The 23,940-nt window shown below is 39.5% G+C and overlaps 1 long non-coding RNA gene across 1 annotated transcript; it reads left to right on the top strand.

Moving 5' to 3' along the window:
• Positions 1–417: 417 nt before the first annotated feature.
• On the top strand, positions 418–23,578 carry LOC140707310 (uncharacterized). The gene is made up of 3 exons (XR_012087258.2): positions 418–20,606; positions 20,820–21,093; positions 21,936–23,578. It is a non-coding gene; the product is annotated as an uncharacterized LOC140707310 (long non-coding RNA).
• Positions 23,579–23,940: the final 362 nt, after the last annotated feature.

Genomic DNA, 23,940 nt, shown 5'->3' with positions numbered 1-23,940 from the left:
AAGTAGTGTTTCTGGAAGATCTCAGGAAAGAGGCCACAGGATTCTTTGCACCACTGAATACCCCCAAAACAGGGTCCCCTCCCCCCCCAAAAAATCTATCCTCCTGAAAAATCTGTCCTCCTGTGAAGGAAGGTTGAGAGGATTTCAGCTAACTTGAGAAGAAACAGGAAGGTTGAAGAGGTAGCAGATGACACCATCTTTCTTTGTGCTAATCAAAAAGTCCACCGCTTTCAGCCTTTGGACTAAAATCAACTGTATGCCTGTGAATAACATTGGAAGCTGACTTATACTGAGTCACAGCATTGACTTGCCAACTCTGGCTCTCCAGGTTTCACAGATGATTCTTCTCCAGCCTTACCTGGAAATCCTCAGAATTTGCTGGTGGTCCCATTCAAAGACCAAGCAAGTCCAACCCATTTTAGCTTCTGATATCAAGAAAGATTGGTGAATTCAGGGTGTTGGTCTGTAAAGCAGTGCAGGCATGATGCCATGGTGGCACAGGAGCAGGTGGCACACTGGGCGTTTTCAAAGGCGGCACCTGCAATGTTTCACTCTGGACACTCTGCATCAAATGAAAACAGATGCTTAACATGTATTTCTATTGACAATGGTGCAGTCACTCAAGGATGAAATAAAATATTATACATGGTTAAGTATTTCATATTGGATATAGGCATTGCAGGAGAATATTTGTTTTCTCAAGTATTTCTTTGACAGTGATGACAGAAGTCCCTCTTTTAACAGTGTGCCCCTCTATTAAAATGTTGTTGTCAATTTCTCATTGAAAAAAAATGTTAAGCTCTTTGTGGTTTAAATCCATGGATCTTATCCATTGTATTCTTTGACTTTGGGACAGGACCTGTGAAATGGAATGATCTGAGATATCAAAAATTAGAGATATCTCTCCTAGGAGAGTAGAGCTTTTTACAGTGACTCAAATTAACCCTTGTTCAGTGAAAACTGTGCAGAGAATGACCAGATTTTGCCAAGGAAAACACTTACAGTCATTTCAATGGAAGTTTTAATTGGCAAAACCTGCTTGTCAGATTACCCTCTAATCAGTACAGGAATGTTGTTGGGAAAATATGAATTATGCCTGACTTTGGGCACCACTCATCCATTCTGGTCTCTTCAGCATGTTGAAACTGCAGAGGGCTAAAACTGGCAGCTCCTGAAGCGCTTTTAGACCTGGGACCACAGAATGATCTCCCTCCTCATTGTCGTCATACCACTTCCTTATAGAAATGTCTCAGCATGAAGGCATGTTTTGATCCAAGGCAATGAGGAGAGGCATAAAACATGAATATGAAAATAAAGGGGGCGAGGGGCAGGTGAAGCCTGGCTTGAATCTGCTTCAATGAAATGGCTAGGTACTAATTAATCTTACATATTAACTGGACAGGAGTCAAATACATTTCAAGGTTATGTAGTATGGCATATAAACATTTTCAGAGCCAGAAAAGCATCACCACAGGGGATCAGAATGATAAGGGGGCAATGTATTAACCTGGTATTGGCCTCTGGAAAGCTGAGCTCAGAAACTTTCAGCCTATCTGCTATTTTTGTCACCTTTTAGGTTCTTCACATTCCCTTCACAAAATATAAACACACATGTGCATGAATACTGAAAGACACACACCCATTTTCTTAAGGAAAAGATACATGTATGCACGCACACGCACACATTTTAGTGAAAGCTAACAGCCTTTCTGACTCCCATGCGTTTGATAGATTCTAAGTATTCCACTGATGTAGACCGAGAACTCCCAGAAGTACAAGCTGGATTTCGAAGGGGCAGAGGAACTAGAGACCAAATTGCTAACATGCACTGGATTATAGAGAAAGCCAGAGAGTTCTAGAAAAACATCTACTTCTGCTTCATTGACTATGCAAAAGCCTTTGACTGTGTGGACCACAGCAAACTATGGCAAGTCAGGAGGCAGTGGAAGATAGGAGGGCCTGGCGTTCTCTGGTCCATGGGGTCACGAAGAGTCGGACACAACCTAATGACTTAAAACAACAAAATGAAAACTGGTCCATGGGGTCACAAAGAGTCAGACACAACTAAACAACTAAACGAATGAACGGTTCCACTGAAGCTTGAAGCAGACTTTTAAGTGGCTTGACAAAATAAAGGTTTTTATTAGCATAAATAGGAAAACTGAAATGTGTGGTGAACAGCTTATGCATGAAGCAGTGTATTTAAACAGAATGCACCTCATGTGGAATCTCCAATATATACACTGAAATCCTGTTGCACAATTTATGGCATCATCATTGGTGACCATTTTTCACTAACTAAATAATTTTGCCACATATCCCAAAGGTCCCTTTGGATGCTTTTCTTCATTAGGGAAGCTGTTGGGGGCCATGAGATTGGGGGGAAGTCTTTGATTTCCAAAAAAACCCTCAGTGTCAAATAATCTCATCAGTGATCATTTATGGGACCAGCATCATCCCATGATTCCACCAGGGTTTTCCCATGATGAATGGGATCCCAAGAAAGCCTGGAGATCTTTGGGGGAATCAGAAGTTTTTCATTTTAAAAAAATCACCCTAGACAATGATGTCCAGAGCCTTACATAGTGTAAGTTAAAACAACAGGATTTTAGCCATGGACCAGGCCTAACACAAAGGCCTTATCTGCCCATTTTTAATGAAAAATAATTTTCTATTCTTGGCAACTAGCAATTTCCAGCTTGCACACAGGGCACCTCAATTGGATGACCAGCAATGATGGACGTGATTCCTCTTGCAGCTCTATACTTGTATCGCAAACCATAGTGATTTTTAAAATTGCAAAGTGTTGATAAGTAAATGAAGTACTAGCCATATGACGTGAATCCTCATGCTAAATGTAAACACTATTAATTTTATTTATTTATTTGATTTATATACCACACATTTGGCAGCCAGGACCACTCTACTGTCCCATGGCTATTCTTGCTGTCCTTTTCCATCCTACCAGTATTTTTTAGTTCCAGGCCACCTTCCAGCTAAGCCTCTCAAAGGCACCCGTCAGTTCGATCTATAAATACTATTATGGAAAATGTTATGGTAAAGTCATTTAGAATAGAGTTTTTCAATCTTCCTAGATTTAAAAGACCCTTTAATGTACAATTCTTTAGAATTTTTTTAAAAAGATGTAGTCATGTGGTCCATGAGTAGAAATAAAAATCAAAATTCCTCAATATTTTAATTAGGACCACCAAGATGGTATTAGGATATATAATTAATGGCTGCTGTCCAATTCTGGAGACAAAATGGCTGTCTGTAATTCAGAGACCTATCTGTTGTCTGGGTCCAAAGCACACTGATCCTTCGGCTGGCTTAGAGTAAAGGCATAGAATGACATGACAGTCTTTATAGCAGTAAAGCTGAAGATTAAATTCAGGTATTGCATTTTTTTTTAACGGCAACTGAAGCGTGATTATCTAACGTTTGGAGGGGATGCCTTTTGAGAATTTGCAACATGTGTGGGTTTCGATCCCTTGCATGTCACAGATTATTGTGACTATACTTTCTAAAACTGATGTCAGCCAATCCAGGCAAACTATAAATGGACAGAAGCCTATTAATGTTCACATAAGGATTCCATAACTTATTGTGGCTAATAGATGAGATGCCAGGATGTATCTCAGTTGCGCAATCAGGTGCATGACCGGGTATGTGATGGAGTCCTGCTCCAGCAGACTCTGGCCATTGTGTCTTGGTTATTAGATCATAGGTTAAGGCAAAGGTCCCTCATAAAGCCTTATCCTTTAAAGCCACACAAATTTCAGTGCTGTGGGCCCAAGAAACAAAGCGATGCTATTTCAAATTTACCAGCTAGCCAGACAACCTTTTCCTCAAAAGGGTTCAGCTGGTAGATGCAGAATCAGTATCTCATCTAGTGAAGACCTCAGATACAAAGTCATTGAGAACTGTTTTGTGCTTGAATGTTTGATTTAGCAAACTTAGTAGTTGGGCATTTGCTACCAGTGGCAAAAGTCTTATGTGGGGGGAAAAAAAGCAATGCACCATTTCAAAAAGCATGGGATAAGATCATTCTTGGCCTCTTACTGTTGTTATGAAATATTTACATCACACAAGGCATTCTCAGTCAGAGATCTCTGTGGATAACCTGAGCAGAGATTTAAAAGCCTATCAGTTGAAGGCTGAAACTACTGCTGTTTCACTTTTTGACCTCTTCCCTCAAACAATTAAAGAGTATATTATTTCATGATTCACTGGGGATTATTTTAAGTGAGTCTAAAGCCTTCCAGCTACCCTTCCATTTTACTAACGAAGAGGCATTATTATCACAGTTCTTCTGCCATTTGTGCAGTGGAACTGGGGACTGTTTGGTTGGAAGTAGTAAATCTAGCGTTGATAAAATTGTTTCATTGGGGGGGGGGATCTCCCATTCCCAAAAGCCATGCTTTCAACAACACTCAACTGATTGCATTCATATGTATGGTTGACTACAGTATTCTGTGATGGTTCGCCTGGGTTAGTCAGGGTCTTTTTTTCCTCATCTCTTTCCATGTGTAAAAGCAACTAGGTAGGCATGTCAATCTTCATCACTGACAGCATCCTCCAGAAATCTTGAAAGATGGCAAGTCAGCTTGAGGTTTCAGTGTTCAGTCTGGCAACATCGCACTGCAGCTTCCACGCATCTTCTCTGTTGGAGTTTTGTTTGCAACCTCATATGCTGTCTGTGGTTTGTGTGACTGGGAGGGGCTTTTCTGGGCTGGGGAGATTAGACTATCCAGCACTAACTTATTGTTCCTTCCAGCCTTTGATTTCAAAGAGAGCCCCATCTCTCTGTTCCCTCTCTTTAGTCTATTGCTGGCAGTTGTTTGTTTGCTGTTGGTCTCTTTGGTTGATTGCTAAGTATGTGTGCTATAAAGAAAGCAGTATTCACAAGTATGTAATTTCAAGCAACTGTAAGGAAAGAAATGTTCTAAATTCTTTCTCCTACAAATGCCTCAGAGTGAGTTATTTTGGTGCCAGTTAATGAGAAAGAAGTGGATTCTGGCAAACCTGTAGCTATTCTCCAGTGTGGATCTCTGCATTTCTACTGTGTACCAAAAGGAAATTTTCTAGAAATCAAAACTCTGCAATGCTCTTCCTGGTACAACCACCTCATTCCTTCACATGGCAGGGACTACCCAGCAGCATACATATGGTTTGAAGTGATGATGGAAAGCCATTGCAAAAATGGATCTGCAAGAGCTGTGTGGACAGGCTTTTCATAAGTCCTTGTGCTGTGTGGTTGTGGTTACTGCCAGGCTGCCAATGATGAGCAGCTACACAACTGAATTTATTACTATACCACTGGTCCTCTCTTGTACATACTGACTGACTGGCTGGCTGGCTGGCTGACTTATTTACTTATTGCACTTCTATGTACCTTTCTGAGAGGGGAGATATGAAGAATCCATACCCTTGCCAAGATTCTGGCTGTTTCAGCACACTTGAGGGATCTCTGCTCCTTCATGAGACTGAGACTAAGTACATGTGTGTATGCACCAATACACACAGAGCAAGCACTACATGCAAGAAGATCACAGTTATCACATTTTTAATACAGCACATACAAAATGATTCATGAAAATACCCTGTTTTTCTCCAAGACCTCAACCCCCAAAGGGGCAGTTCACATTGTAGGGGACATTTTTTTAAAAAAAATCCTATTTACCTTGTGAGGATGAATCAAGTCAGGAGTTATACCCCTAGAGTGGACTAATGCACTCACCAAATTACAGCAGTCTCCAAGTCAGCCTTCCCCATAGCTGTCTGGAGATGTATGGGAGTCATAGTCCCCCATATCTGGATGGTGCCAGGTTGGAAAAGGCCAATCGAAATGAAAAACAATGTTTGCACTCAAGCGGAATACCTAGCTGGGCTGAGATCATGGCTAATCCAGCGCGGTGGCCTCTGCACGTACCACCAGCAGAAGTCTTTCAAGTGGAACCCTGAGTAGCTGAATTTGTAAGATATATGGGAATAAAAAGAGAACTGGGTGGGAAAAGGAACAGTGATTCCAACTATAACAACATCTAGATTCTGTGTCTTGTTAATTTTGGCAGAAAGGACACGGTAATAAGATTTGTTATTCTAATGCCGTAAATCAACAAATCGAGAACTGTTTCCCATACTGTGTCATGGGAACACTCCTATAATTCATTCCTATGTCTAAAATTTTTAACATGTTGCATCGTGCACGTGTCTGACAAAGATACATATATGCTAATAATAAGTCTGACTTGTGAGAATTCTCATTACCTACAAAATGCTTTATGGAAACACCTAAAAGAAACTTGATGGGATCACACCCCATTTTGTAATCATCATCCAACTATCTTTTACATGAAAAGTCCAATTTGTATTTTGAAATAATAAAAATAAAAATCTCATAGTCTTATGCCCCTGACATGCAATTTCTTTGTGTTCTGCTTAGGAAGGAGCCATCGCCCAGTTTGGAAACCAAGACTTTAAGAGGAATTTTAGAAGGAAAACGAGAGAACAACACAGTGACTTCACATTTATCACAATGGACCCAGTGAATATGCAGGTGGCAGGTCTCTTCTTCCTTGAAAATCCACTTGAGAGAAAGCCTACTTGTTGCATAGGATCACTTACACATGCAAGTCGGCTGTGATGATGCCTGTCTGAATATTGTAAGGAATAGTGTAGGCTGATGTCCTGCAGTGTATAAATCTAAATAAATAAATAAATCTAAAGTGTTGTGGAGCCAGGTTTACAGAATCAAAGTTTTAGAGTTCGTTGTTGTTGTTGTTGTTGTTGTTGTTGTTGTTGTTGTTGTTGTTGTTGTCGTCGTCGTCGTCGTCGTCATCGTCATCATCATCATCACCAACCTTCCCAACTTTCCGTTTTCTCTAAGCTTAGGAATCCTCACAGTAGCTGATGGGATAACTTTTTCTGGCAGAAACATATTACAGTGAACCTTTCTGAGAGGGGAGATATGAAGAATCCATACCCTTGCCAAGATTCTGGCTGTTTCAGCACACTTGAGGGATCTTTGCTCCTTCATGAGACTGAGACTAAGTACATGTGTGCATGCACCAATACACACAGAGCAAGCATTACATGCAAGAAGATCACAGTTATCACATTTTCTAATACAGCACATACAAAATGATTCATGAAAATACAGTGAACAGTTGATGCAATTCTGAGGTGGCTTGATCTTACCTAAGAAATTTAAATCCATAAGCTTTACGAAATACTGGCTTCTCACAGAAATAAAAATGAGGGGGACTGGATTTATTAACATGGGTCAGCACAATTACCTGAATTTTTGGACTCTCTTTGGGGTGTGGTTATGGTGACAAGATATGATGATCACCTGTGCTTCAAAATTTCTCACTGCTCCAATGATTGCTTCCCAGTACCTGACTGAGAAGCAGTGGAGCCAATCAGAGATGTCACTAGAGCATAACATAGCATAAGTAACAGGGGGTGGGGATGGGTGGGTGAGGGATGCAAATAATATGGCATGAGAACCATACCGCACTTACCTGAACACTTTTTTTTTCAAATGATGACCCTGCCTATGTATATACTGATGCTGCTTACAATGTGTGATTTATGTGTTTTCTCATACCTCTGTAGTCCTACATTGTTTGTTGTTGTTTCAGGCCCTTTGCGAGCAACTGATTGCCAACATTATAGGACAAGAGTCAAAAGCAGACTCTGCAAAGCTAGCAATTCTTTTTACAGAAAAAGGTTTTTGTTAGGCAGTTGCCATTTTAAAGCACTTGGGACTGGCAACTACAAGGGGCTAGTTCGCATGTGTTGAGGGGGTGACGTGCATTGGATGTAAGCTTTTTAGGAAAGTGCAACACACACACCACACATATTTAGCCCTGAAAATATTTAATACTATTTATAAATACCTCTTAGCATGCAAAGCTGTTGGGAACATTCCAGGGACTTTTGCTGTGATACTGGTCTGCCAGGCTGCCAGTTTTCTGTGGGCAATATATATGGTTTTTTTTTACTGTAGTGAAGAGAATTCCTTTGAAAAGGATGGGCAAATATGCTCATTGAGTTTACATACTTTCTGTGGTTTGCATATTCTCTAGCTAAAAATATCAAAACCTCTTTTAGCCCATCTTCCAAATCAGACTTGGAATTAGACAGCGATGAAGCAGCTGAGTCCAGTTCTTGCGAATGGCTCACCTCTTCTCTCTCTCTCTCTCTTTTTTTGCATCTCAAAAAAAAATCACTTAAAAAAAGGAGAAATCTTAGACTACAAGCATCTGACTTAGAACAGACGTTCTTGTCTCTATTACAATTTAAGGAGTAATTATTCCATATGTCTCTATAAAAGGAGAAACACACAAAGTTTGGACAGAACATGAGAACACTTATTAAATCTGATACTTGGTTAGGCCAACCTAAAGAAAATACTGCTCGGCCCTGGACTCATGGGCCACCCCAGGAACAGACATTGGTGGATTGTTGGCAGCTTCACTCAGCTTGCTCATATTTTGCCACATAGATTTTCTCAACATAAAAGGATGCAGACAGAATTTAGCTGAATTGGAATGAGAGTGGGTGGCCAGTCAACAAACCCCAATTCCCAGCACTGTAAGCTGGGACAAATGAGTTGGGCGTGGGACCAGTTAGAGATTTTCATGGCAATGGAGCTGGCAGATGGTGGTGAAAGTAAGTGGAAAGGCAGTGATGATGACTACGAAGCTGGAGAATGGCATTATGGAGTTCTAGCAAAACATCTCAAATCACTGAGTTACACTCACCACATTCACCACAGAGCCTCATGTCATGTTTATTTCTGAAGGAAACGGGTAAGGATCAGCAAAGGCTATAAAATAATGCTTTACGATGAATTAGTATCCCTGCCCTGTACACTGCTTCCAGTTCACTGGTGCCTTGAAATGACACCCTGGCTGAAAACTTTAAAGAGTTTCTTGTGCATTTTTTTTTAAAAAAACCCTCTTAATACAGCCTTTCTCAACCTTATGCCCTAAAGTTATGTTACACTGTGATTCCCTATATTCCAAACCAGCATAGCCATTGGGATGATCAGAGCTACAGTAGCCCGATACATTTGGCAGATCTAAGATCAGGAAAAGGCATCTGTCACTATAGACTCTTTCCTATAACCACTCTGCCATGCTGTCCCTCACTTTCTCTGAGTGGGAGCACTCCTGAATGAGCAGGTGGGGAAGAGGCTACAAGTCCTGCCTGGGATCTTTCCAGAGCCAATGTCCCTTCAGCCTGCTAAGCAATGTGTGTTCCAGGAACTGCCATTTAAAACTACATTAGACTGCCACCAGCTTCCACGGACATCAGTATTATCAGTTCAGTAGCTTATCTGAGGCAAGGACTGGAAACTCAATACTGCAATTCTCCTTTTTTATTTAAAACAAAAAGGGAAAGCAAGAAAATTAGAGAATAATGTTTACAAAAAGGAAAATAGTTCCATATCCAAAACAACTGTAGGTAGAGGGTTGCAGGATATAAAAGAGAAACATCAGAAAATAATAAATACTATCCTATCTATCTCATACCTAAGTAGAGTGATGGAGTAAAACTAGGAAGACAGATTATATTCAATGAAGCAAGGATGCCTGTGTATAGATTTTGTAGAAACTGTGTAACCATTTTTTCCAGCGTATACTGTGATTGAAACATGTTTTTCAAACCTTATTAGTCTCCTTCTCATATTTAAGGTCATGAGGAAATGTGCACCATGCAAAATAGAAGTGATGCAACCACATAAAGATATTTCTTTTCAGTCCTTTCCTCTCCAGACATTTCCCCATTCAAAATCATCTCCCACCTCCAAGCTGCTTTGTCTTCTTCAGGGGTTGGGAAAAATGTCTGAAGGAGAAATGGTTAATCAGCAATATATCATCTTGCCCCTCCCCTATTTCTCTTCAATCAGATTGTGTTGCTATAGCATCCTCCTGAAACTTTTTTTGTTAAAATAAATGGGGAGGGAGGTGTAAAATGGTGTGGCTTCTATGGGTCATTCCCAAATTTGTAGTTCCCAGAAATCCTGGCCAGTACAACTAGTAGTGAAGGCTTCTGGGAGTTTTAATCCAACATTTGGGTCCAAAGTTGGGGAACCCTGGTTTAACAGACCCAATACATTTAAATGACAAGAAAGAAGGTTCCATATACACATTTGGAAATTTTTAAAGAGCAGCAGTTGTCTATGCTTGTGCCTCCCTGGAATGCTAAACTTGGTATTTCTGTAAATGTACGTAGGTAAAAACTATAGTCAGATCAACAATTCATAGGTATTAATATAATTCCCTCCCCATTCTCATTGTTTCTGCAGATGTCCTTGGTGAGAGCTGATGATATGAGCTGCTCTGCAGTGGAACAGATTACCTCAGAAGATGATGTTGTTATTGTTGTTTAGTTGTTTAATCGTGTCCAACTCTTCGTGACCCCATGGACCAGAGCACGCCAGGCCCTCCTGTCTTCCACTGCCTCCCGGAGTTGGGTCAAATTCATGTTGGTCGCTTCAATGACACTGTCCAACCATCTCGTCCTCTGTGATAGAAGATGATAGATTTCCTTTAATTGGAAGGTTAAAAAAAAGAGAGGCCAGATGGCCATTGGTCAGGGATGCTTTAGCTGTGGATTCGTACGTTAGCAGAAGGTTGGACTACATGACTTCAGAGGATCTCTTCCAACTCTGATTTGTTGACTCTGTAACATCTATTTTGGCCCTACATTTGGCTCTGCACAACTTGCTTCCAGTGCTTCTTATTTTCTGCTCACAAAAGCAAGACCAACATCCAAGTCATAGTGCCTGCTGCTTCTCAACAATGCTTCAATTCAAAGTAGGGTTATGTGACCATCACCTGGGGATAAAGTATCAAATGCCAAGAACTAATGGTTCACCATCTGGCCCATTGAAGGAGTTCCAGACAATGTCATTCAAATGTAACTGTGGAATTCCAGGCCAAATGGGGGGCATGGCCTCATTTTAAAGAGCAATGTTATGGTCATTAATTCATGCAAGCAATGGTTGCAAAAAAAATCAGTGTGTGTTTATTTTCTAGTAGAACTTGATTTCCCCACAGCTCATAAAGAATTAATTTTATCAGTATAACACCGTGAGGGAGGAAAATGCCTTTCCACAGCCCTTCTTTCCTTGTTTTCCTGCACAATCCAAAATTTTAAAAAAGCAAGGCAATCCATATGTGATGACAGCAGCATCCTAATAAAGATATGTACAGTGCTGCAGAACTTTAGAGCTGAAAAATTATGGTGAAAGTTCTCATTCCCTTTTAGTTAGCTACACAGGGAATAATGAAAAATTGTTTTCCTTTCAGAAAGTTTGCTCCCAGAAAATTACAGACAATAAAAACAAACAAACAAAATGCAAGGGGCAGGATGTACGGTCACATGTATGTTGATTTACTTCTGGATCATCCCACCCACCCCCGTCCAAGGCAAGAAAGTGGATATTTGCATATAACATTCATGTATTAGGTAGAGATGTAAATTAAGCAATAAATATCACAGGTTCATAAGAAATGAAATACATCTCATTGCAGCAGTGGAAACTGTGAGCTAGTGACTTGCTTTCACCAGGAGATCTCAGCTCAGTCACCTGGGCTAGAGGGTGATGGGCAGTTTTGAGTATACTGGTGTTCGCCCATCTCGTTTAATTTTAAACTTTACTTGGACCAGAAATTCCCCCAAACAGACCATAGATAGCTACCCTGTGTGAGACCCACTGCTTTCATGTCCCAGTAGGTGTGCCTAGTGTAACATCCTTAGCATCTAATCATCAAGTCAAGAGGGTGACATGACCCTTAAGGGAAAGCAAATATTTCCCAATTAGTCTCTTCTTCACCTTTCTGATAAAATACACACACACACACACACACACACACAAGTAATGACTCAAGCATTTCCACACTAGCAGCTTCCTTTCCCCCTCCATCAGGAACCCTTGGAGCAATGGCGCCAGGAAGTGAAGTGCACTGATTGATCTATTTTTGGAGCACAACTTCGAGACCTCACATGTTGATTGTAGAGAAAACAGCAGTGGACAAAGTCAGGTCTTAAATGTTGCCTAGTGAAGCTCAGGAGGAGAGCTTCACTTCCAATCAGTTATACTTAGGACCTAGAACACAGGACAGCTGCATTTCCAGATAGCACTGCATCTGGCTGCAAAGTCTGTGATATGTATATGCCAAATTTGGGAGATCAGATTAGCAGGAGTTTCCCAGGAACAGATTTAATGTTGTAGTATAATCAACAGGAGAACATGAGCTAACTAACAGTGCAACAAGAGCTTTCAGTGAGTTTGGTCCTATTAGCATTACTGTGTCATTAAAATTGCATCTTCTGATGAGGATAACTAGATAACAGGAATGAAATATTTTCAAATCATCATAGTTTCTGTGTTTAACAATTACCTGATTATGTAAGATATTTCTTGAAAGTATATTATTATTCAACATAACAAAAAATATCATCAACAGGAAGGGTTTAAAGCTAAGCATCAACTCTTGCTGATGTCATTGAGAGAACTAGATACAAGTTGAATTCCTCTAAATTTGAGTTGGAGAATATAGATCACTGGTTCTTAACCTTGGGTTACTCAGGAGTTTTGGACTGCAACTCCCAGAAGCCTTCACCACCAGCTGTCCTGACTGGGGTTTCTGGGAGTTGCAGTTCAAAATCATCTGAGTAACAAAGGTTAAGAACCACTGATATAGATAGCTCTCAAGTCAAATTTCTGTATTGTATTTCAGGCACATTAACAAATCGATCAATCAAAAAAATTATTTACTCAACTAAAATCAAATTCTATATGTCATGTTTATGAACATGAGACACTGGGGTATTCACAATTATGCTCTGAAGCTTCTCTCTCTCTCTCTGGCCTCCCCTAATTCTTTTAAAACATTGATTTAGAGATGAAAATTATGATGCCCCATTTTTGTGGTAAAGTTGGGGGGGGGGACACACAAAAGGAAAACAGTAAGACTCTAAAACAATCTGATGACCCTGCCTGAAACACTTAGTCAAGCTGTTTATTCTGTGGCTGCTCCTTTGGCCTGTTTCTCTCTGTTTTTAATGCAAGAAGGTTTGCAAAGTGAACACCTCAAAATAACCATTTATTTTGGTAAAATTTATATTATTTGGTTCTACTTTTAGTCAGGAAGTGCAAACAAAGCTAGGAGACAGCTTGTTCCCTGACCCCACATTCATTCTGTGTTGCTATAGCATCACCGCTGAGAAAATGGGACAGGCTCTTTTCCTCTTCTTAGTCCTGCTCAATGGGCTTTTGTCAGCTGCTGAATTATGGCATTAAAATTTAAATACTACAGATTTAATGGAGGATTATTATGACACCCTCATGCATTCTTTCTGTTGCTATAGGAAACAAACATGAGGAATGAGAAGACAGTTGAAAAAAATAAAAATAAAATGAAGGAAGTTGTTGTTTTAGCTGATGTAGCCAGCATATTGGGGAATAAGAATAATGACCCCAACTTTGTCATTTCTATATGAAAGGAGGCTGCATAACTGCATGGATCATAAACTCTTTTGAATTCTTAAGCGTTGTTAAACAATTGAATTCCCCTACGCTAATTACCACTTCTTTGAAAGCTCATTTATTCAGTATTCATCAGTAAGGGGGAAATGTCTACGGCTGACTAAATACATATATATATATATAGGGTGGATGTGTGCATTCTTCATCGGTTTATACACACTGCTTCTAAGACTGACCACGATAATTCTTTTTTTGTGGGTGAAGGCAAAACGACATAGTATGTTAGCATAAATCCTGTAAGTGACAGCACTGCAACACAGGGTGTATGTGTATATTAAAATAACAGTACTTTAAAAATTAGGATTGCACTTTTGATTCCTTGAATGGGGGGAGGAATGTTTTTGTCTGCAACCTGCAAACATAAGCTCTGTAATATGCATGGAAACACACATACACACATAGAGAATCCTGGGCAAATTCATCCAATGTGCTCTTCACATCCAACCCCAAACATCCTTCTGACACAGTGCAAAATTTCCAGCATGAGTAAAATGCCACTGCTCATGATATGCTGTCACCAGCCTCCACCTCCTCTGTGTTACATTCTTGAATTCTTTAGATGATAATGATAATCATCCTCATCATCATCATCCCCTGCATGGACACAGGCCTTGTTGAGGTGGAGATACTTGCATGCTTCAGAGATATTGAGAGCTATGATGGCAGTAGTGTCACTAGCTGAAAGGTCTCCCAAGCCAGATGAGAAGTCAGACCAACTGTGTCCACCAACTATCAATTATGATGAGAGGAAATAAACAGAAATCCATATCACATTCCTAGGTCAACAAGGTTCACTTCAAATGCTATAGCCTCTGGACACCTGGTGACTAATGTGCTACAGGACTCAGCAGGCCAAGCTGAGGAACCATGACAGGTTGCTTCAAAGCTACTGGAACAACGTAAACACAAAACTTGGACTCCTGACGAAAACTGAGAAATCATTGAAATGTTATTATGAGGTAAACCCAACAGCCTGTGGTTTTCAAAAAAGAATTATGGAAATTTGGAGAAGGAAACACTCGAATAGTGACATAATTGAACAACGATTAATGGGCCAGAGATGGTTTTTCATTCAGAATAAAGTGTTTTCAGAACTGGAATTGCAAGAACTAGAAAAGGTGGCAAAAGAAAAATCAACCAACAATGACCATAGTGTGGAAGGAAGACAAATGGAGTCTAAAGTTAGACGTAATAGTGGAAGAAAATGTATCAATAGAGGAACAACTTACGGAACAGAACAGAAATGATGAATTGACAGAATGGCAGACATCACTGAGGGAAAAATAATAACCCATATTAGCCAAAATACAGAAAAAAAAGACATTTTGCACCAATTATAAAGTAAAAGTAAAAGATCTACTGAATGATGCAAATGTAGTAATTAGAACAATCCCAACCAACACACTAAAGGAAACAAACTACTGTAGCTTGTGCATAGCACAGCAACTATAATAACCATGGAACTTGGTTACAAGCTGCCAAACAACAACAACAACAACAAAAAAAAAACACAGAAAACTCCTGGTACTCCAAAATAGAAAATTCAGCTGGAAAGAGAAATAAACAAATTACATGCAGACATTAGCAACTTAAAACACTTGATTCAAAACTTAGAAATGAAACATTAAAAGCCAGACTATGCAAAATATATGATCTAGAAAATATATTATCAACTTTTGTTGAAATTACAGAAGAATTAAAATAACAGGTAACAACTATTGCAAAGAAATGGATGTTCGAAACAATATAGAGAAAAAGATGAAATTTCAAAATAACCAATGATTATTCTATAAATCAATAAGAGAAAATGTAGAGCAAAATAAATTAGGCCCATGTAAAGATGATGCTCTAAAATTTTGAAATGAAATGTGGGAAAGCCCAATCAGACATAACAAAAACACCTCATGGATTAAAGACATTTGTAAATAAACTAAAGGAAAACATATGAATGATATTGCAATAACAACTGAAATTATTAAGAGACAAATAAAGGCTGTGAAAAATCGGAGTGCACCTGGTCCAGATAAATTGTATCATTTTTGGTTAAAGCATTTAACAAGTATCCATCAATGCATAGCAGTGTAATTTAATCACTTACTTCAAAATTCTACTACTGAAGACAACAGACTACACATTTCTGATAATAAAAGATCATCAAAAGGGTAATGAATCCAGTAATTATCAGCCAATTACATGCCTTTCAACAATGTTCAAGCTCTTCACAGGAATACTTGCGAGATCAATATATACTTATTTAATTGAAAACTCCCTATACCCAACTGAACAGAAAGTTGAAACTTTAAAAAGTCAAGAGACACAAAAGATCAGGTGCTTATTTATAAAATGATAATAAATAATGCAAAAAGAGGAAAAACAAATCTTAACATGGCTTGGGTAGATTATAAAAAGTCATTTGACTCATTGCCATAAAACTACTGTAGATTATCACCTAAAATTTTTTGGGATTAGTAAAAATATTCAGAAATTCCTCAAGAAAAACATGGAAAACTGTCTTAATGGCCCATGGTGAAGAAATTGGGGAAGTTAGCATTAAAAGAGGAATATTTCAAGGGGATTCTTTGTCACCACTTCTGTTTAACATCTCACTAATCCCCATGTCTCTTGCCAGCCTTGTAGTTCAAACGCATGCAAATGCAAGTAGATAAATAGGTACCACCTCGGTGGGAAGATAACAGCGTTTCATGTCTAGTCGTGCTGGCCATGTGACCACAGAAACTGTCTTCGGACAAATGCTGGCTCTATGGCTTGGAAACGGGGATGAGCACCACGCCCTAGAGTAAGACATGACTGGACTAAATGTCAAGGGGAAACTTTTTGTTGTTGTCGTTTAGTCATGTCCGACTCTTCGTGACCCCATGGACCAGAGCATGCCAGGCCCTCCTGTCTTCCACTGCCTCCCGGAGTTGGGTCAGATTCATGTTGGTTGCTTCAATGACACTGTCCGACCGTCTCATCCTCTGTCATCCCCTTCTCCTCCTGCCTTCATACTCTCCTAACATCAGTGTCTTTTCCAGAGAGTCTTCTCATGAGATGGCCAAAGTATTGGAGCCTCAGCTTCAGGATCTGTCCTTCCAGTGAGCACTCAGGCTTGATTTCTTTTAGAATGGATAAGTTTGTTTTCCTTGCATTCCAGGGGACTCTCAAGAGCATCCTCCAGCACCATAATTCAAATGCATCAATTCTTTGGTGGTTAGCTTTCTTTATAGTCCAGCTCTCACTTCTGTACATCACTACAGAAAAAAACCATAACTTTGACTATTCGGACATTTGTTGGCAAGGTGATGTCAAGGGGAACCTTTACCTTTACTTAATCCCCATGTCAATAAGTTTAAATAAAACTTGATTGCTGTTGCTGTTCTTGTTGTTTAGTTGGTAAGTCATGTACGACTCTTCGTGACCCCATGGACCAGAGCACGCCAGGCCCTCCTGTCTTCCACTGCTTCCCGGAGTTGAGTTAAATTCATGTTGGCAGCTTTGATGACACTGTCCAACCAGGGCAGTGAAGGCAGGAGAAGGGGACGACAGAGGATGAGATGGTTGAACAGTGTCATCGAAGCGACCAACATGAATTTGACCCAACTCCGGGAAGCAGTGGAAGACAGGAGGGCCTAGCATGCTCTGGTCCATGGGGTCACGAAGAGTTGGACACGACTAAACGACTAAACAACAAACAACTGTCAATACAGAAAGCTAGGAGCTACCTTTTAAAACTCCACAGATACACGTTTATCTGCATTAGCCCTTTGTAACTACCCTGCCCTTAGCTGCAGTCTGATGATATTACCCCATGGATTGTGCCATCCATTGTTCATGCCCAAGCAAGCAGCCTGGAATTACAGCAATATGAAAACATTTGTTGGCTGTTGATGAAAAAGGTGTGATTGAACCCCATAATTTTGTATGTATTCAGCTGTATTTTAATCATGGATAGCATCAGCTTCAATTATATGTTTACAGAATCTTCATCCTGGATGATGGAGGATATGCAAAACTCACACTCATAAACTACATCACCGTTTGAAGAAAATGATGGATGGTAAGGATTACGTACCTCACATGCTCTGGAAAACAAGTGTGAGATCATGAAAATAAAAGGGAGCTTTACAACTCCTGGGTCAGTCACGGGTAAATGTGAGAAGCTTAGCTGTTTGCAAGGTTGATTCTACTCAGCAGGAGGTGATGAGTGAATTTTCTATGTTAAGCATGTAAACATTACTTAATATACCTCTTTGTTGTCTATTTTCCCCCCTAGGAGACTTTATGAGTGTAAGAAAGAGGACTATGCTTTAAGGAAATAAAGTAGACTGTGCTTTAAGGAGTGAAACACAACAGAGTGTGCATTTGTGGAAGATTGCCTCAGTGGGATTCCTGTATTGACAAATAGAACTGTCCATATCACTTTTTGAGGACTTTCTCTTTCTTCCTTTCTTACCTAATGAATAATTAATACATTTGACAGGTTCCTGCTGCGAAAAACAAGACGCTTGGATTTTATCCCAATGTATGAATCAAGCATTTCAAAATATGTATTCTCTCATTTCTACGTTATTTTTGTTGAGATTCACATTTCCTCTGAAAATTGTGGTGTTTGATGCCCAAGGTCTACAGTGCCCTTTCACTTCGTATGCAATTGATCCAACTCAGAACTTGAAAACATTTGTTTTTGGGGGCAAAGTAACTCTGAATTTCCAGAGAACATGGGTGATGCTGAGAGCGACGCTGCATCTGAAAAGTAGTTTTTTGAGCACTAACCAAACTCATGAGCTCTGACAGAGTCAATGAGAGATCTTGAAAAAGTTGATTTTCTGCAGAATTCCTCAGCCCTATTAGATAGTGGTCCTATTGGATGGAATTTTTTTGAGTTTTAGTCCAAAAAGAAAGAAAGAAAGAAAGAAAGAAAGAAAGAAAGAAAGAAAGAAAGAAAGAAAGAAAGAAAGAAAGAAAGAAAGAAAGAAAGAAAGAAAGAAAGAAAGAAAGAAAAGAAAAGAAAAGAAAAGAAAAGAAAAGAAAAGAAAGCAATCTTCTCCAACATCTGGTGTGATCATATTTCAGTCCTTTTATATGAGCAATAATAGCCTTCCTAATCATTTTCCCTGTAGTTATTTTTATTATGTTTTTTAAATTCTGAAAGTACACGTGTTTGTCTTGCTGTGCTGATATGCTCTGATTATTTTGATGTCTTTCAACTATCCCTTGAAATGTGAGCCTATTACATTCTACAAGCAAGATGAGTTCCTTACAGGGAGAACTTCCCAACCAGTTACTGTGGGATAAGGTGCCCCCGTCACCCTGCGTTGGCCTATAGGTTAGCTGCGAAGCCTGGAGCTAATTTGTTGCTATTATATATACTGCATTTCAGTAGTTCCCCTTCTGGCCGTCCTCATAACTGTTTATGTGAATCTTTTTGTTTCTAAACACCAGTTATACCGTAATAAGAAGTTATGAATCGCCAGTTCTCTTACAATGGTTCCAAAAGTGAATGGTTCCAAAAGAAAGAAAGAGAGCCTCCCTCCCCATACTAATGAAAACACAGCATTCTTTTTCTGCAAACTTGACAATGAAGTGTTGAATAAAAGGCTAGCAGCTATTATTAATCAATTTCTATCTTCGTTTTTTAAACACTTCCTATCCAGGAAGCATTCTTGTAAGCAAGAAAGCAAGTGTTCCAAAATAATTTTACCTCTCTCTCTCTCTCTCTCTCTCTCTCTCTCTCTCTCTCTCTCTCTGTGTGTGTGTGTGTGTGTGTGTGTGTGTGTGTGTTTTCTCTGTAAAACTGGTCAGAGGAAACTTAAAATTCAAACTGTTATTGGAAGTGAAAACTAGTTATTCTTACGTAATTGGGGGTGTAAATCAGGATATTCTTTTACTTCAGCCTTGGCCTAAAACATGCACACATACTGTAAGTGCTTGCAGAGCTAGGTAGCAGTCCAGGAAACACACACATGTGGTTATATACTCTCTGAACACCAGTGCTCCCCTCATAAAAAAGGCTACCTCCTTGCTATTTAAAGGATGGATATGGACAAATCAACTGTAGATGCACGTCGCACAAATTTATTTTCCCTACACCCTTTGGAGTGGAGCACTGCTAGCTACTGTACAGTATTCACTTCATGTTGGGTGACCTAGCCTGTTTTAAGTATAAATAGCAAGTGTTAGAAGTTTTGCAGGTTTGAATGGAATTGGCCTTGGAGGACATACGCTTTCTGTGACAGATAGCTCAGTGTGCTGGAAACCTGGCAGTGGAGCCAGAGGTCAGGAATCTGATTCACTCCTGTTCCTCCGAGGAATAATAGCCAGCCTGTGTGGCCTCAGACAAACAGTTCAGTCTCAGAGCACCCCCAGAAGAAGGGAACAGTAAACCACTTCTGAGTCTTTTATACCTAGAAAACCTTGAAGAGCATTGCCGTAAGTCAGAATTCATTTGACAGCATGTTGTTGTTGGACTTGTTGTTGTTGCTGTTACTGCTGCTGCTATTTTGGTTGGATGTAATGGGACTTGGAGGACATGTGCTTTCTGAGACAGATTCCCACACAATTATTGCCTCTGCTCCACAAAGTTCCTGTGATTAGTTTTTCTCTCCCCCCCCCCATGGTTCCAAGCTATGCATACACATGGACCTTCCAGTTCATGCCTATTTTGTCCAATTTAGACTTTTTCATTTTATAAGCCTGAAAAATAGCTATTGATATTTGATAACATAAAGCCTGCATAAACTTCCTTTGTGTGTCTTAAAAAGCGATATTACCAGTGGCCTAATTGTGTGAAATAACACACAACTGATATAATGTTTTAAATTTATACTTCTGTACAATGGATTTTGCATGCTGTTTTGTGTCATATGTAATTAGAGCTGTTTCCACTTTTGTCTTCCTCTCTGCTTCCCTCTCCTCCCCATCTCAATTCATCATAGCCCAGTATTTGTCAGCGGCTCTTAATTTGGAAGCTTCCATTTTGTGAAGTAGAGGGTGATAGTTTCCTCCTAACAGGGAGAAAAATCTGCAGAGTCTGAAGGTGGGGGATGAGGCCCATCCATGCTTAACATTACCTTTTTTTATTGCTTTGATGCCATATTTCAATGCACACAGTGAGGGGGTAGGAGAATATCCTACTCAATAGTACACAAGATGTTTAATTACTATACAGCATGAAAAATGTGATTCTTTTACCCTATGGGGATGGGTATCATAGAAGGAACGACTGTTAGCTGTTTTTTTTTTCTTGCAGGATAAAACAGTGTGTTATATTGATCCTGCCAGACATGAAGTTGAGCGTGAGAGGCTGCCGTGTTGGGGAGAACTTCATTCCCCAACTGTGAAGAGAAACAGCTGGAGGTAGCCCTGCTCCCTGTGAAGCAGAAAACCCCCCACAGCTGACATCACAGTCAATGGGAGAGGAATTTTAATTGTACATGCCCCAACAAGGTTTGCTCAACACAAAGAAACAGACAGATCCAGAAGGACTAGGTCTGCAAAAAGTGAGGGAAAATAAGCCTGAAATGGTAAGGAGGTGGAAGGCTTTGATTTCTGTTAAACTAATCCAGACTGATGTGCAGCTGAGCCCCTTCTGAAGCAAGAGCAAATAGAATGTGTGGGTGAACCCAATGTTTGCCTAGATTTGCAGTAATGAAAGTAAAGATTCCCACATCATATTTCCAAGACAATAGCCATGTTAGTCTGTTGCAGCAGAAACAGCAAAGAGTACTTAAAGACTATTAAGTTCTATTTCACATAACCTTTCATTGACTTTAGGCCATCTGAAGAAGCAAGCTGGCATCTAGAATTGCTTATAACACCTGCTAGCCTTTAAGATGGAACAAGGCTCTTGGTTGTTTTTCCCCAGTCATATTGTTTGTGTGAAATTTATGCCTCATTCAGAACGCATATGAACCACAAAACTGAAGAGAAGTATTATTTAAGCTCGTATTTACAATACCTTTTAAAACCAATTTAAGCAGACCTGAATCATGCAAATTAGAATTCCACTACCAAGGTGCTGAGTTTTTCTAATGAGAAAATATTTCCCCCCATAACAGTACTGAATAAAGCACAAATTAAACAGACAGATATCCATCTTTAAGTTCAAGTCCTGAGGACAAGAAGTTTCAGGAAAGTGTGATTTTTAAAAAGTAGTGAACAGCAAAATAATCTCAGGGGGAAAGTTAAATGAGTTCAAATCCCATTGATATTTTGATGGATTCCCCCCCCCCGAGATTTTAATATTTCACTTTTCCAAGCAGACATCATTATTTTTTATTGAGCTCATTAACACTTCTTATTTTATTCCTCCAGTTGGTGGACAGCTGGACCATTAAATTTAATTTCCAGCTCTTGTTTTGCTTAGGTTTGAGCAAGAATTTATAGCAATTTTGTGGATTAAAGGAAGAGACACCCCTGCCAGAGAAGAGACAAGATGGCAAGAGACAAGATGTCTCTATTTTATTACGAAAACGGCTCAGCATGGAAGCATCAACATCCTTATTCTCCCCCTTTGGCAGGGATGATGACGAGCAACTGGGGCAAAAAGGGGGACAAGATTGTTATCACAAGAACAATTTTGAACTCTTTTAGGTTACAAATTATCACACTTTGTTTTGTGATTGGTCATGAGGAGTGAAACACTTGTTTAGTTGTATTCTGATTGTTCAAACACAGCTTTAGCAGAGGAATGTGGGGTAGAAACACTAGTTCAACTGATATGTTAGCTACTGTGTCTGACCCAACCCTTTTAATTAAGTCCTGTTGAAACCAGCGTAGAACAGTGGTCTGCAACATTGGACTAAAACTTCCCAAAGCCTTCACCACTAGCTGTGCTGGCCAGGATTTCTGGGAGTTGCAGTCCAAGAACATCTGGGGACCCAAGGTTGGGAACCACTAGGGTAGAAGGTTGATGATTAATACTATCATTTCTGTAGAAAGTACATTCAACATACTGTCTGGGTGAGGAAAACCTGTATTTGTCCCATAACAAAATACAAAATTTAGTATGCAATCTAATGTGCATTTCTCTACAGTATCTGGCTGGAGAGCCAGAGGTTGGCATTTGGTTGCCCACTGTGTCTCCAGAAGGAAGAAAGAATTCCTTCTCCTAACCTCCATTAAAAGGTTTGCCCAAATTATTTACAAAGCTAATATGCAGCATATGGCACATCTTACCAGGAAACAATATAGTCTCACTATAGAAGTGGTGTGTCTGGATAGCTCAGTGGGATAGGCATCTGACTGCAGAGCCAGAGGTTAGAAGTTCAATTCCCCGCTGTGCCTCCAGGGAGGAGAGCCAGCCTGTGTGGCCTTGGGCAAGCTAGACAGCCCCAGAATATCCCCAGAAGAAGGGGATTATAAACCGATTATAGTGATTATAAGTGAATATAAACTCACTTCTGAGTATTCGCTACCTAGAAAACCTTGAAATGGGTTGCCATAAGTAAGAACTGACTTGACATCACACAGTTCTGGAAGAAGGGAATGATAAACCACTCGGGTATTGTCTGTTTGGAAAACCCTGAAAAGGGTTGTCTTTATTGATTGATTGATTGATTGATTTGATTTGATTTGATTTGATTTATACCCCGCACCATCTAGCAGCCAGGCCACTCTGGGTGGCTAACAACACCAAGAGAAGGAACAAAATATTAAAACACAATAAGAATTAAATAATACAAGCAGATATAACTAGTAGGATAAATTAAAACAGATGGCTATAAAGATGTTAGAAAGGATGATGAAAGGATGGCAAGAAGGGATGATAAAAAGTCGGAATTGAGTTGATGGCACACGATTATTATTCTCTGCATTCCTATTGTTGTATGTCATTGTTTCTTTTTGATAAGCAGTTTATTATTATGTAATGTTTTTGTGTATACTTTCATTAATATATGCAAATTTTTGTTCATTCTTTAGCCATAACTGTGCAAGTGCAAATCCTAAAGGATAACTGTGTTTCAGTTTGAATATTGATCTAGGAACTGTATACTGGTTGGCAAGTTCTTATAAAAATCAAAACCAAATAAAGTTTCCCCTCATCTACAGCCTGGAATCCAACTGGGTATTCTGAGTAAAAGTCTTTCTATAAAGAGTACTCATTAATCATCTCCTGATGCGGAATCATAATGAGTTATGCATTTGTCATTGATGTCTTCTAAGGCGTTATTTTATTCTCATCTTTTGTACAGGAGAACTATCTAACACCATCTGTTTTAAAAGTCATTAAAATACCCCCATACCACCTATGAAACCGCTACCGGAAAGTGCTAAAGGATACTGAAAACTACACCAATAGGATATTACACAAAATATTTCTGCCAGCTAGGAAAAATTAAGCAACCTAATAAGCTTTTATTTCACTTTCT

Source organism: Pogona vitticeps, chromosome 1, assembly GCF_051106095.1.
Source record: "Pogona vitticeps strain Pit_001003342236 chromosome 1, PviZW2.1, whole genome shotgun sequence".
Lineage (NCBI taxonomy): Eukaryota > Metazoa > Chordata > Lepidosauria > Squamata > Agamidae > Pogona > Pogona vitticeps.
Note: the sequence above shows the minus strand (reverse complement) of the source record. Positions and strands in the feature narration are given on the sequence as shown.